Raw genomic sequence first — 14828 nt, 5'->3', positions numbered from 1 at the left:
TATGACCTTTGATGTGTTTAAATAACATGGCAAGGCTGAGCACACACCTCGGATTAAACTTTAATCGGCTGCAGTCAAGGTCGTCCAGGTGGTAAATGCGTTTCCTCCGACATCTTCTGGCAGACACTGCTGGGTCCAAGGTCTGGGGGGCACAGTACTAAGCCCCCACTGTGCCCTTCCGACTATGCGCAGGCTTGGGTGGGGACCAGACTCAGGGCACCCCATTGAGCTCCAAAGAAAACTGAGGAAATGGGATTGGAGGTGGATACCCAGGGTGGGCTAATGACCCAAGCGCAGTTTTATAGCTACTAGACTGAATAGTTAAAAATTTCAAGAGGCATTTCCAATTTCCCCTGACTCCAGAAAATAGTTGAAAGCCCAAAGTCATGGTCAATGTCTTGATTACTTCCCTGCAATGTCACTGCTCCCCCAGGGAGAAAGATGGTGTTGGGAATGATGCCACAACCAAGTTAGTGGGTTGTTTTGAAAGTTGCCAAATCCAATAGCTGTAGGTCAGGATCTAGATCCCAGGCTAGCAGCCCTTCTGTGTGCCAGGCTGTAGGAGGTAAGGTTAGCTTTGATTTCATCCAGGCTGAGTCTCCAGGTCTGAACATCCTTTGCTTAACCAATACACCTGGCCATGGAAAATTGTCTTGGGCAGTACTTAGGAAAAGACAAAGGAAAGGGCAGCATGTATAGTGAGAGCTATCACTGTGCTTTTTTTTTTTTAAGGGGGTGTACATAAGGGCTGGGAAGACAGACAAGTCATCAGTAACAATGGCTTCCTCTGTTGATTAGAAGGTCTGAGTGATGAATCCCTTTTTTTTCTTTCCTGTAAATTATTTTGTGTTGTTTGTGAAGTACACATATTGCATGTATTGCTATCTGGGTTACACGTGTCAGAAAATGGGATATCCTGTATATCTCATAGCCAAATATCTCTGGGGAATTTCCTACGTACATCAAACCAGACTTGGATTGAGGGAAGAATGCTGAAATAAGTTACCCCAAGGTTTGGACCTCAGTCTTATGGGCATCAACTCAGATTCTCTCCTCTGGGAGACTTTCTCAGGCTTCTCTCTCTAGGCTTGCCCTGAACATATTACCCAAAGACATAAAGCCCCAGACACTTACAGCAACAGAACTAACTCCATTGTCTCAAAACAAATTAAAGACTGATTTTCAATTTCCCCCCAAATCCTGAGTGCTCAAGCAATTGAAGACAAGTGCCCCACATGTCTAGAGATTTCCACAGCTCCCAGCTATGGTGGGAGCAGTAAACATTGATTTGATAGATCAATTCTTGCATTCAAATGTCAAGAAAGTTCCACATTCTAGACTGGGTTGTTGACCTCTTAAGTTAGAGATAATATTATCACTGAATAAAGTTAGTTCTAAAAATGCTTCTTCACAGAGCTTTCTGAGGGCTCTGGTAATACTCTTTGATTTTTTTTAGTAGTTACACAAGTATATACATATATAAAAATTCAGCTACCTAGGTGCTTAAGATTTGTATGCTTTTCTATATGTAAGTTATATGGCAATAAAAGATTTTTTTAAGTGCTTCCTCATAACAACCTGTGAAGTAGGTCCCGAGGTTATTATAATCATCTCTATTTTGCAGACAAGGCAACTAAGACTCCAGGGAAGCTACAGAGTCCCAGGCCTACATGGGAGAAAATAACCAGCCATGCTTCCTCCTTCCAGCATAGCCACCTCTTTCTTTTCCAAAGATTTCTTAGCCAACAGATAAACAGCAGATTTCTCAGGTGGCAGGAACTAGCTGTCTAGAGATGGCTCTTTTCAGAGTGGTTGTGAGGTGGAAACATGTGGTCTGTACCTTCTTCAAATTGTTCAGTCTTAGGGTAGGGAGAAAGTTAGGGTGGGGCCAGTGCCTACAGGCTGTGAGGCCTGAAGGGCTCCCACTTGTTCCCCTCTCCCTGGCCCTCTGGAACATATTTTCTTCTTATCCCAGTCCTCCCAGCCCACGCTTATCCTGCCTAGAGCCTGAGGTCCGGGAGACCTCTCCAGGAGGCTGCAACCCTCCCCCATATGTCCCCCTTTCCTCAAAAGCAAGGACAAGGTGGGTGGGGGTGTTCTGAAATAATGGTGGCTGCAGTTAGATGGCTGAGGACATAGAAAGCTGTTGTCATTTATTCCAGGCACAGTCGCAAAAGGCTTCCAAAAATATCTATTGAGCTGAGATATTTTATTGTCCAGCCTGTCTGCAGCCTGTAATTATGCGTTCAAGATGTTTAATGTGTGCAAATGCATTAGACGCTTTCGCTGGTGAAAACCCTAGCTGGGGGCGGGGGAGAGGCAAGTCTGGAGATAATTATATCGTACAGTCCCAAACATTATTCTGCTCTTAACTGTAAATGGCCTGGCCACCTTTAAGAGAAGCCAGGAAAACTCTCAGCGTATACACGGACAAACTGGTTCGTTTTTTTGTTCTTTTCCCGGATTGTTCGAAGTGTCTTTCAGCGGCTTTTACGCCAAGTTCAAGGGCGCTCAACAAAGAGGGCGTCCCACAAAGGAGCGCAGCGGAGCCCTCAGGGCCCTGCGTCCTGGCTGGGCACTGGGTGGAAGCTGGGGATGGTTAGTGGTGTTGAGCCCTAGCGGCCGCCTGCAGGTTCCTTCTTAGGCAGCGTCGGGCACTCCTGTGGTTCAGGGCTGTTTAAACTTTTCCTGCAACCTTCCAATCAGGTTCCGCTCCAAGGCTGCTCCGGGTTGAAATGCGACTCTAGGCTGAGGCCCTGGGTCCGCGAACAGTTCTCAGTGAAATGAGCCCTCGCTGGGCGGGGGTGCAGCGCTGGAGCTTGCAAGGGTGCCCCAGACTGAACTTGCTATTTTGGGTCCCGGGTGTTGCGGGGCCAGTAGAACAGCTGGGATGGGGACACCCCCGCCTCCACCCCTAAGCCAGCACGGTCTGCGGCTTGGCAGGTCCATCTCTCCTCCCACCCCACCAGTGGCCAAGGCGTGCGTGCGCCAGGTCTATCCCGGGAACCTTGTAAGGACTTGGGCTGGCACTTCCCCCAAACCAGCAGGACACACAAACCTCAAGGCCTGTAGGCGTGCTGAAGCCCCACCCGACAAGGGAGTGTGACCTGTGCAGGGACAGAAGGCCAGTCACCTTAATAAAGGCTTGCCTTCCCAAGCCAACATCAACCCCTTTCTTCCTCCCCAAATTTCCATTTCAGCTAAGGCTTTTAGGACAAACGCATCAAGACTGTGGGGAGCAGCTCTCAGCCAGGGTGCTAGCCCAGGGTGCCTGTGATTCAGCGACCACTGGTGAGAAACTCATGCGCAACCCTAGGGAGGCAGATGGGAGGCTATAGCGGGTGCCCGCCCCAGGGCTTTGCGGGAGCCCAGCAGACTCCCTTCCGGAATCCTTAGACCTCCCCCCAACCCTTGGGTGCTGTTGCCTTAGCTCAGCTTCTGCCTCAGACCTGTGTCCTCTCAGCTTCTCCTTAGAAAAGAAAATGGGGTTTTGAAGCTCATTTTAGGACGCTGATTTAAAATAAAATAGCCATTGGGCGTCTGTTGCGCGGTGTGGGCACGTAAGAAAAGATCTCTGCATGATCCAGGGCGCATTTTCAGAGACCTGGCGGTGCTGTTGCAGCCGCAGGGCATGGAGAATAGGCGGGTGTGGAAGGATCTGGGAGGATGATGAAATCCCAGGGAGGGGAATGCTCACACAAAGAAAGAAAACAAAACCCACTAGACTTGATTTGTTCCTGCTTCAAATGAATCATCAGAAGAGATAGGGCTACAGTTCCTGGGGAATGGGGTCTGGGGCACTCAGAACCACCAGTGGTGGGGAGGGTCCCTGAGGTGTGGGCTCCCAATGGCTCACTTGAGGATGCAAGCTCTAACTACGAAGAGGAAAAGGCTAGTGGTGGTCCTGGGTGGCTGCAGATTTGAGCTCCTCTGCATAATGAGGTTTCCAAGGCTCCCCTAGCCCAGAGGGGGCAGTTATTTATGCCCCAGTTACACACACATTAGAAGGCAACAAGACCCTGGCAGGTGATTCAGTTTAACGTTCCACATTCTCTGCTCTTTCCTACCCTCTGTGTCTCTCTTTCTCTCTTCCACCTTTCAAGGGAGTCAGGCCTTCATGTAGAAGTGGCTTTGCTCCCAGGCCCCACGAGGATGGGATGGAGGGACTGGAAAGTTTGTGGAAGCATCTCAATAATGGTTTAGATTTCCGAGTCCCCCAGAGGTGGCCACCGCCTAAAACCTATAAAATAAACTGTAACCACATTTAGAGTCCCACAGCCTGTGGCTTGGAGAGACTAAAGTATGCCATCTTCTAACCCACAGGTTCCTGGTTGCCTGAGAAGCAAAACAGAATTTTCTAAGCAGAAGGGGGTAAGGGGGGAAAGCCAATGTTTTTGTAGATCTCTTGGCTTAGTTCAAAATAAGAGTTCTGTTACTGCTCTCCAGAGTAATTTTTCTGTCTCTCTCATATAAAATTTCAGGGTTTTTTTTTTTTTTGAGACAGAGTCTCACTATGTCACCCTCGGTATAGTGCCATGGTGTCACAGCTCACAGCAACCTCGAACTCTTAGACTTAAGTGATTCTCTTGCTCAAGTAGTTGGGACTACAGTCACCTGCCACAACGCCTGGCTACTTTTTGGTTGTAGTTGTTATTGTTGTTTTGGCAGGTCTGGGTTGGGTTCAAACCTGCCAGCTCCGGTGTATGTGGCTGGTGCCCTAGCTGCTGAGCTGCAGGCGTCGAGCCAAATTTCAGGTTCTTAAATACCCTCATGGCAATCCAATATTTGCTTCTCCCTATGGGAAGTAAATGTGATCAGAATCTTCCTTGCTTTCTTCCTCTTCTGTTCTCCAGCCCCCTCAAAAGAGTCCTCAGGAACACAGAAAGACCCATGGAACATCTCCTGCCACTGGAAATGAAGCTGCCTGGGACCCAGAAACCAGAAATGGTGAGTAGTTTTTCTTTAAAGGCTTCCTGGATCCTGGAGCTGGGTTGCCTGAGCAGCTGGAAGATCCCTCCCTTGCAGCTGCACCCATTCAAAGAAAGGAGTGGAAAGAGTTTTGAAAAGGAAAATGGGTGAATAGGGCGATCAGGGCCACCTGGAAGAACTAGATTTCTCAGCCCTCCAGATCTCCCAGAGGAGGGCTTCTTTGGGAGTGATCTTTGCCAATTCCAGTTTCCGGATTTGGTTTTTCTGCCCAGGAAAATTGGAGCCCTGTTTAAATCTTTTTCCTAGAAGTCATATGCTCATTCTTTGGCTTTCTGTTTTCTATTAGCCAGAGACTTCATGTAAGATAATCTGGGTTTCTCCTTCCGACCTCTGAAACATGTAATTTGGGGGAGATACAGTATTTAAAATGCCAGTCCCAGTAATGAGCCCAGCTTAGCTGTGTGAGCTCCCACCCTCCCCTTAATGAACAGAGCTGTTGAGAAATAATTTCACTTTGATCTAGTTTGTGACCTGAGTTTTTGGCTTAAAGAAGACTGGGCAGCTAATTGGATTCTTCAGTTGCCTTTAATCTCCACCTCAACACTTGGAACCTGACCAAGCTGAATTAAAACATGTCTGATAAACAAGATGTAGCTGGCTCTCAGGTTAACAGCAGAAGAAAATCCCCACCACCACTGTGGGTTTTAATGATCACAGCGTGGTTGGCACCTCACAAAAAACATGAGGCTGTAGGCCCACAGAATCTGCAGCACGGAAGTCTTCAGAATCCTTTCCCCCTCCCTCTCAACACCCTGGATGTAGCTTAATTAGAAAGAGAAGGAGGGGTAAAGGAAGATGGTGAAGAAAAACTTACAGTTGGTGAAGGAGGCAGGGTTGGGAATTCATCTCAAAAGGAGGCAGGACATTGAGGAGACTTTGTCCCTGGGAGAGGAAGCAGGCTGAGCCTTTGAGGGCTGGACAGTAAAGATTGCAATTCAAATTTCCAACTGTGCTCCAAAAGTGAGGGTATGCAAGAGGGAAATAGGATATGAGGGGCAGGGTTATGCAGCCTGAGGGGCTGGGAATCATGGATTTTATTTAATCTTTTCCGATGCCAGGATTTTGTGTTCTAGAGGCAAAGCAGAAGCAGGAAGGAATCTGCTAGGACCTCCCCATTCTTAGTTTGGGGCTTGAGAAAGCCTGTTTGGGGCTCTCTTCCTGGTGCTCTATACTGTTTCCTGCTTAACCACTTGGAGGAATTCTAAGGAAATGATTCCTCCAAGGGAGTAGTGGTTTCTTCTAGGCCAGGATTTCACAAACCTCCATTGTATTGACATTTAGGGCCAAATAATGGATTCTTTGCTGTGGAGGCTACCCTGTGCATTGTAAGACATTTACCAATATTTCTGACCTCTACTGACTAGATGCCAGTAGCACTTACTCCAGTAGTGACAAGCAAAAATGATTCCAGACATTGCCAAATGTCCCCTGGGGAGCAAAATTGCCCCTCCTTTGAGAATCACCACTTCAGGCCTCTATGAGGCAGGCATTTCTAGAAGAAAAAGTGGAGTGATTTGCTTGGTATCATTTTTGTAGGGTTTCAGAGAACTAGGGGAGCAGGATGGTACTTCTTCTCCTGTGGGCCTCTGCAGCCAGACAGATCATGAATGTCTTCTCAGGCTTGTCTTGAATATTCATTGCAACAACTTTATTAAGTTCTTGAGCAAGCACATAGCTTGCTCATATAATCTAAATCTTTAGACACATTATCTAGGATAATAAATGTGTGTGTGTGTGTTGGCTTAGGATAAATACTGGGGGAGGGAGGAAGATCCAGATCTCATCTTTTCTTGCAGCTTTGAAGATGCTTTCTTTGGCATGCTTGGCCTTGCAGTGGGAAATAGCAGGCCTTTATAAAACCCCTAGTGTTGGACGGTGCCTGTGGCTCAGTGAGTAGGGCGCCGGCCCCATATGCCGAGGGTGGCAGGTTCAAACCCAGCCCCGGCCAAATTGCAACAAAAAAATAGCCGGGCGTTGTGGCGGGCGCCTGTAGTCCCAGCTGCTCGGGAGGCTGAGGCAAGAGAATCGCGGAAGCCCAAGAGTTAGAGGTTGCTGTGAGCCGTGTGACACCACGGCACTCTACTCGACCGAGGGCGGTACAATGAGACTCTGTCTCTACAAAAAAAAAAAAAAAAAAACCCTGGTGTTAAGGTTATCTGGGAATGGGAAGCCTATGAGATGTATGAGGGCAGAGAGGTAGTCTCTAGGATGCTGTTAGACAAATTCTTGCCCAGGAAGTAGCCATATAGTTCTGCACTCATGACTTCACTCCAGCTCTGAGACCTAGCCAACCTGAGTCTGAGCCACCTCTTCTCACCTAGGCTTTCTGGAAAACTGTTAAGGTGTTAAGGTTCAGGAAGGTATGAGCTTGACATAATTTATTGAACACTTGGCATTAAATTATTTTATTTTTTTGAGACAGGGTCTCACTATGTCACCCTCAGTAGAGTGCTGTGGTGTCACAGATCACAGCAACTTCAAACTCTTGGGTTTAAGTGATTCTCTTGCCTCAGCCTCCCAAGTAGCTGGGGCTACAGATGCCTGCCAAAACACTTGGCTATTTTTTTGTTGTAATGGTCATTGTTGCTTAGCAGGCCCAGGCCAGGTTCAAACCCGCCAGTCCCAGTGTATGTGGCCAGCACCCTAACCACTAGGCTATAGGCACTGAGCCTGTTTTTGCTTTTTTTTTTCTTTCCAGAATGTATCCACCTATAACACAAATAAAGAATGGTAAAGATTAAGAGAAATTGATTAATCACAAGGACAATTCTATCAGACTTGACCATCAATAATACATGTAACAATAAGGTTAAGTTGTGGAATCTTTATATGTATTTTTCACCTTTAGAATGGGTTATAGCCATTTAAAGGGTAGGCATATTTGGGAGTAACAGCCTCCAGATGCATTAAGCTTTGAGTATTTGACAAAAATCACTGGTTGAATGTTACAGAGCCTTAGTCATTTTACAAATATCAACTCATTTAATCTACCCAACAATTGTAGTGGCTATTATATTCATCTGCATTTCACAGATGTAGAAACAGAGGACTAAACTGGTTAAGTAACTTGCCCAAGGACAACTGGCTAGTAACACTAGGATAGAACCCAGGCATAGGATCCAGGGTCTATATTTTCAGCCACTAATTTCTGCTGACTTTTGTTAATGTGCTGGGAGGGGACAGTGGCCCAGAAAACAGCTGTTGGGGAGGTGGGCATCTCTGTGCTAAGCATGCAGCTGCTGCTCTTGGAGCCTCACTCTGAGCCAGGTTCCCCACCAACAGTAGGTCTATTAATAGAAGCATTTCTGATCATTGAAAGTAAGTTATGGGAAAATGTAATGCATTTCCTGGGTGTTTACTACCTCAGGAACACAAGAAATGTAATGAAGGAGGGAGGGAAGGTTGTAATTGTAGAAAAACATCAGTTCTAGAAAACAGAAATCAGTGGCAGCCAGAGACTTTCTCTCCAGATTTCCGGCCCTGCTGGTGGTCCCTCCACCAGGCTCCTACAGGCAGGAACCCTCCAGAAGAGGAAAGGGCCCTGTTATAGGAGTCATCAACCTGTCACCACAGCTAGGGTGAATATGGCCTCTGAGTTGGGGAAGGGAGAGAGAGGCTTGCTCTTTAGCACCACCAGCTGCAGGAATGGGGGAGGGGGAAGGGGTGGAGCTGGCCTTCTCTGTCCACAGCCCACAGCTACAGGGCAGATATTTATTCAGTCAGCAAGGCCTGTGCTAGTCCTTACCCTCATGTAGCCTTAGCAGTCTGTACATGTGTGCATATTTGGTTTTATGTTTGAGAAAGGTAGGGTCACACAGTTACAAAAATGACAACACTGAGGACTGAAATAAGAGCCCAGGGATGGAGCAGGATGCTCCTTGCTAACTGAGGTGCTGACCTGGGCAGGCAGAAGGGGGTTGTCCCAGGTGGGATGCAAGGAGGATGTTGGGAATAAGCACTGGGAGTTTGGCTAGAGATGAAGGGAGGTTGTCTGGCATCTACTATGTGCCAGATGCTGTATTTTGTTGGGATGATGTCATCGAAACTTCACAATATCCTTGTCTATTGAGTACTGGTGTTTTCTCAGGTCCCAGGGCTGGGTGGGAGAGAGCCCCAGTCTCAGCTACTCAGAACCGGTTGAGAGGCGGACCCCAAGAAGCTGTAGTTTACTCCAAGTACAAGGGAGCCCTACTGGGAGGCTTTGGTTTGTGACTTTGCTGGGTTTGTAAGGTCTGAGTAAGAAAAAGCTGTACTGTTCTTACATTTCTGTATTTCCCCTCTGCTACCCTCAGTCCCGTCGTAGAGGATATCCAAAGTGTGGAGAAAAAAATCCCACCCCCCCACTCCCACCCCGCGAGTAAGAGGGCACAGTTGCTCAGGGCGCCAAGGCGGGGAAGGCGCCTAGTGGCCCGCTGGAGGCCAGGACGCAGCCAGGCGGTAGAGGCTCCGTAAGCCACCGCGAGAAACGGAAGCCCCAAGAAGCCACCGCCTCGGGTTTGGCTGGGACCACGCGGGCCCTGCCTAGGCACGGAGAGGCCTCCTGCCGACCTGGCGGCGTCCTGTAACCTCGCTCTGAATTGCGGGTTTGCAGAGCTTCCTGAGGCTGGCCGCCTCTCCGCCCTGTTCACCTGGGCATGCGACAAAGCTGCGGTGGCTGAAGCAGCAGCAGCGGAGTGGAAATTGTGACATTCCCCCTTCCTGCCTAGTGTACGCGAGGGCTTTTCCCCAGAGCTCCCTGGCTTCCCACCCAGCGATTTGGTGTGACCCGGGGCTTCTAATCTGAGAAGGAAGTTTATAATGACAACAGGGATAATAGTACATATACGTGCTATCCGCAGAGGACAAGATCAAATGGGGTCATCTATTCGATGCACACATATTTAATGTCCACCTACTGTATGACAGGCACTGTGCTAGACACTTTCTATTTTAAAATACAGTATTACTTTTTAACCGTCTTTTTGTATAATTTTACTGAAATACTATAAGCAAAAGTCATAAGACCATCTAACATCAGCAAATATTTATTTTCATTGAACAGATAAGTGATGCTGGGAAATTTATTGGCAGTGTATGAGGGCAGTGCATACTGCCCATAAACATTAATAAGAGGCCTTGTTCTCTGTATATTACCTGCTGTTGAGCTGGGATGGGATTTATCTGAGTACTTTCTTCTCCTGGTCTTTTTCAGGGACTAAAGTCTTGAATTCTCACCTCCACCCTGTCACTGAACACCTAGGCAACCTCTTGTGAGCCCTCTGGACTTCCTCCATGGAATAAGAGAAAAGGCCTTCACGATGACCACCCTTCCTCCTGTGATTAATGAGGGTGTCTTGGGTGTATTTCAGAAATAATAGAACACATTAGAATGTGGCTTGTTGTATTTATAATGACTAAAACTAATGAACATTATTCATACATTCATAATAATAGACATGCTTGAAGGTGAATGTCTCTGAAAGACCTGTTGAAATAAATGTGAAGCCTGTGACTTATTATAAAAAACCAAGAAGTTTTCCCTACTTTAAATAACTGGAGAGTTCTTATGGGTGGCATTAGAGAAGAGTGTTTCTTTCTGCCTGTGCAAACAAAATTTTTCCTAAAGTGCCATTGGGTGGTAGGTTGAAAGGATCCAGACTAATTGTTATAATGTGCTGTCATGAGATCTAACCTAAAAATTAATAGTAAGAGGCGTAGATCCCTAAGGAGTTTCCCTACACATTTATCTCTTTTTAGGGCAACTGGGTAAAGGTCCAGCCTCTCTTCCTAGACTTCACCAAGACAGTTCCCAGGGCAACCTCTTCAGAAATCAGAATCCTAATCCATCAGTTTACCAGGGTAATACAAAAACTTCCCTGGTTTTTGTTTTTGTGATGATGGAATGGTACTGAATTCAAGGAACCTTTGTTAACTTAGAAGTGTAAGTTGTCTCTAACTTTGGCTCTGGTGTCATATGGAGTTACATTTAAGTCCCTACTCTGCCACCTACTAGCTTTGTGATCTTAACCAAGCCTGTTTATATTTCTAAACTTTAGTTTTCTCAACTTGAAAATGGATGTAACAATATCAGTTAATTAGCCCATAAGGCTGTTGTGAAGTGTAAGTTCTATGATGCAAACAAAACCCTTAGTTCCACACCTAAAGTAATGTAGATACAATAAATTAGCTTTAATTATATGTTATCAATATTGTTGTATAACACGATTCTCCTAGACATGACAGAAAAAAATTATTCTCATTTTACATGTGAGAAAACATTATTGAACTACTGACACGTTATATCGTGGATGAACCTCAAAAAATATTATGCTAAGTAAAAAAGTCAGACAAAAGAGACCATCTGTTGTGTGATTCCATCTATCTAAAGGTCCTGAAAAAGTAAATTTATACAGACAGAAAGTACATTAGTGGTTGTCTCTAGTTGGGGGTGGGAGGGGAAATTAACTATAAAAGGGCCTGAGGATCTTATGGGGTGGGGGATGAACATGTTCTAAAATGAATTTATTGTGTACCACTTGGTAAAGCTAGTAAAAATTGTTTTCTACACCTGAAATGGGTAAAAGCTATGATACATGAAATATACATCAATAACGTTGTTTATAAAACTAGAAAGTATAACAAGATAAGGGAAAGAATAAAATCTAGGTTTCCCATTAGGTATTTTCAATTCCCAGTGGGTAGGAGAGAGAAGCAAAGTGCGGTGGCACCCTGCAGCAATGAATGGAAACAGATAAATGGGAAAGTGAGGAGCTACCACTAGAATCTCCATTAAATAAGGGAATGGAAGGAAGGCAATTTGGAAAAAGTAAGGGTAGTAGTTTCTTAAGGAGAGAAGAATGAGGAAGAAAAAATTTTTGGAGGTGGCGTAAAGGAGTAAGTAATAATTCTGGCTAATTTTTATTAAACTTTTAGTATATGCCAGGCACTATTATAAAAGCTTTCTCACAACACAATGTAAAATAAATAATGTTATTACCTTCATTTTTGAGATGATGAACTTGAAGCACAGATAGTTTAAATATACCTTGGCCACAGTCATAAGCTAATATATGGCAGAGTCAAGATTTGAACCCAAATAGTTTGTTCCAGATCACCTGCATTTTATCCCAATACTATTAATACATATGAAAAGGAGGAGAGAGATGTCTGGGTCTGGGGCAAATATCTGGAGGTATGTTTTCTGGGTGTGTGACCCTGCATCATTCTGAGTTGTTGCTCTAAAAAAAAATATGCTCTTGTTTTATGTGTAAATAAGAACCATACTAGATATCTTGATGGAGGGTAGATTGTTTCCATTTATTGCTGCTGGGTGCCGTTTTTATATATGAATATTTTAAAATGCCAGATCATTTCTGCCCCATCATTTCTGTACAGCTTTGTTCATTTCCCAGATTATGAACTGTGTTCAAATTTTGGGGACAAAATTTAGACTGATTTAAACAATCTCAGAATCACAGACCACATTCCAAGTCACATTCCCTCTCCTCCAACCTTATTCCCAGTGTCTCTTCAGCCAAGAGTGCCCTTCCCATCTCCTTTCCTGTGTCTCTTCACCTTTCCAATGCTATCTTTTATGAAGTATGAAATCTTCCTGCATTGAATGGAAAAATTATATTATAAAGACCCACTCTTTTGGTTTGCTGCATTGAGAGAGGATACAAGTGCAGCAAGAGGGAAGAACAGGCTGTATCCACATAGAACTTAAGAAGTAATATGTTTTAAATTGCAATGTTTCCAAGGGCCAAAAAAATATTGTACCAATCTTTTCATTTAAATTGTTGGAATAGTTTAAATGGAAATAATGTTTTCACTTCTTTCATCATTTTCATTTAAAGGATTTGAAGCTATTTGCGTGTATAAAACATAACTTTTGAGAAATGTAGATCTGTTGAATACTGTATGGGGTGGGTAGAGGTTTAAGGGAAAATTAACACACTAATGAAAGGATCAGAGGAAAGTGCACAAGTGATAACACCCTGATAACAATCTTGTGTACTTGGGACCAGGAAGCAGTATGATTTTCAAAACTCTTTATTGTTTTGTGTGGTCAAAAATAGAAAACTGGCTAGCCCTAGTGGTTTATGCACTTTGGGAGGCTAAGGGAAGAGGGCTGCTTGAGCCCAGTTTGAGGCTGCAGTGAGCTATGATGATGCCACTGCACTTTAGTCTGGCAGACAGTGAGACTCTGTCTCAAAGGAAAAAAAAAATTGCATGCTCATTTTAAAAAGATCAAGTTTTGAAAAAATACAGTGTGACAAGTTAACTCCCCATATCCTCCTATCATCCCAAAATAACAGCTAGATGTATATTCCTCCAGAAATATTCACATATTGTGTGTATATGTATATATATATTGCTTACACAATCACCCATGAAATGAAGTCACTAATCATATCTGATTAGCTGTGGTAAACATCCTTTCCTCCTGCAGCTTTACAAATGTGGAATCATTATACAAACTATTTCTTTTCTGCAACTTACTCTTTTTCACTTAATATAAACTTAGACTTGTTTTCCCATATACACACAAATCTTCTTTGTATATAGAGTATTATTTTATAAGTATGCACATAATTTTATTTAACCATTGTTTTATTTATAAATTGATGGACTGTCAGGCTATGTCCACATTTTCATTATCACTAAAATGATACACTTAATATTCTTGAATGCATTGTGTAGAAAAAATTTCCAGAGGTGACATTTCGAGGACAAATTGAACAATAACTATAAATTACTGAATGTCAAAATTGCCTCCATAAAAATGTTTTGTCTGTTTCTTAACGTTTCACCAACGGTTTGAGGGTGACCAAAGTTCTTTTACACAAAGTGGATTATGTTGAAAATGGGTTTCTTTAACTGAACTTAACGGAGCTTTGCCTCCGTGGAGGGCAGCCTGGGATAGGTGAAGGGCGCTGCAAAGGAACCCCAGGTCCGGGAGCACTGGGGTGTGTCCGAGCGGAGGGCTGGTTGTGGAGAGGATCCCTGCGGGTCGGGGTGTGTGCAGGGCTCCCCACGACTTAACGGGGCGCGACACCGGGAGCGAGAACCTTTCTCAACGGACATCTTTCTCAGCCGAAGGAGAATCCATTTTTAACCGCGGGTAAGCATGGATTCAGACACCAACCCACCGCTCCTACAGGGTCGGATTTCCTCTCCTGGCTACGTAAGAACCATTCGCTTTAGGGAGTCCCCCCTGCGACGCCAGCGGCCCGCCCGCTGCCTGGAAGCCGCCCTCCGCCGGTGTCCCCGGGCCAGGCGCAGCCCTAGTTGCCGGCACCGCGTCACCCGCATCTGCCGGCGGCCTTGAGTTTGCAACTGACAGACACTGTGGCTGTCGCCGCCAAGAGTGCGCCCTCAGAATCCCTCTGGGGCCTCAGATTTGCGTCCTATCTTAGCCGCGCTGCGTCCCTAGACTGAGGCCACGGCAGAAACTGCCGACCGCTAAGAGCGTCCGTTCGCGCTGCCCCAGCCCCGACCGCGAGCGACGGGCGCTGCTGTGCATCCTGGGTTCTGCGAGACCCAAGGAGGACCGGTCCCCATCTGCGCTTTTTTTTTTTTTTTTTTTTGTAGAGACAGAGTCTCACTTTATGGCCCTCGGTAGAGTGCCGTGGCCTCACACAGCTCACAGCAACCTCCAACTCCTGGGCCTAAGCGATTCTCCTGCCTCAGCCTCCCGAGCAGCTGGGACCACAGGCGCCTGCCACAACGCCCGGCTATTTTTTTGTTGCAGTTTGGCCGGGGCTGGGTTTGAACCCGCCACCCTCGGTATATGGCGCCGGCGCCCTACCAACTGAGCCACAGGCGCCGCCCCCAACCTGCCCTTTTAGAATAGGCCC

At 45.7% G+C, this 14828-nt stretch overlaps 1 long non-coding RNA gene across 1 annotated transcript; it reads left to right on the top strand.

Annotated features, from left to right (window-relative positions):
* The first annotated feature begins 3153 nt into the window (after positions 1-3153).
* On the top strand, positions 3154-10357 carry LOC128598231 (uncharacterized). Its single transcript, XR_008383601.1, has 3 exons — positions 3154-3291; positions 4854-4947; positions 10181-10357. It is a non-coding gene; the product is annotated as an uncharacterized LOC128598231 (long non-coding RNA).
* The last annotated feature ends 4471 nt before the right edge of the window (positions 10358-14828 follow it).

The sequence above is a fragment of the Nycticebus coucang genome, chromosome 11 (genome assembly GCF_027406575.1).
Source record: "Nycticebus coucang isolate mNycCou1 chromosome 11, mNycCou1.pri, whole genome shotgun sequence".
NCBI classification, from domain to species: Eukaryota; Metazoa; Chordata; class Mammalia; order Primates; family Lorisidae; genus Nycticebus; species Nycticebus coucang.
The sequence above is the reverse complement of the archived record's forward strand: the minus strand, read 5'-3'. Positions and strand labels throughout refer to the sequence as shown.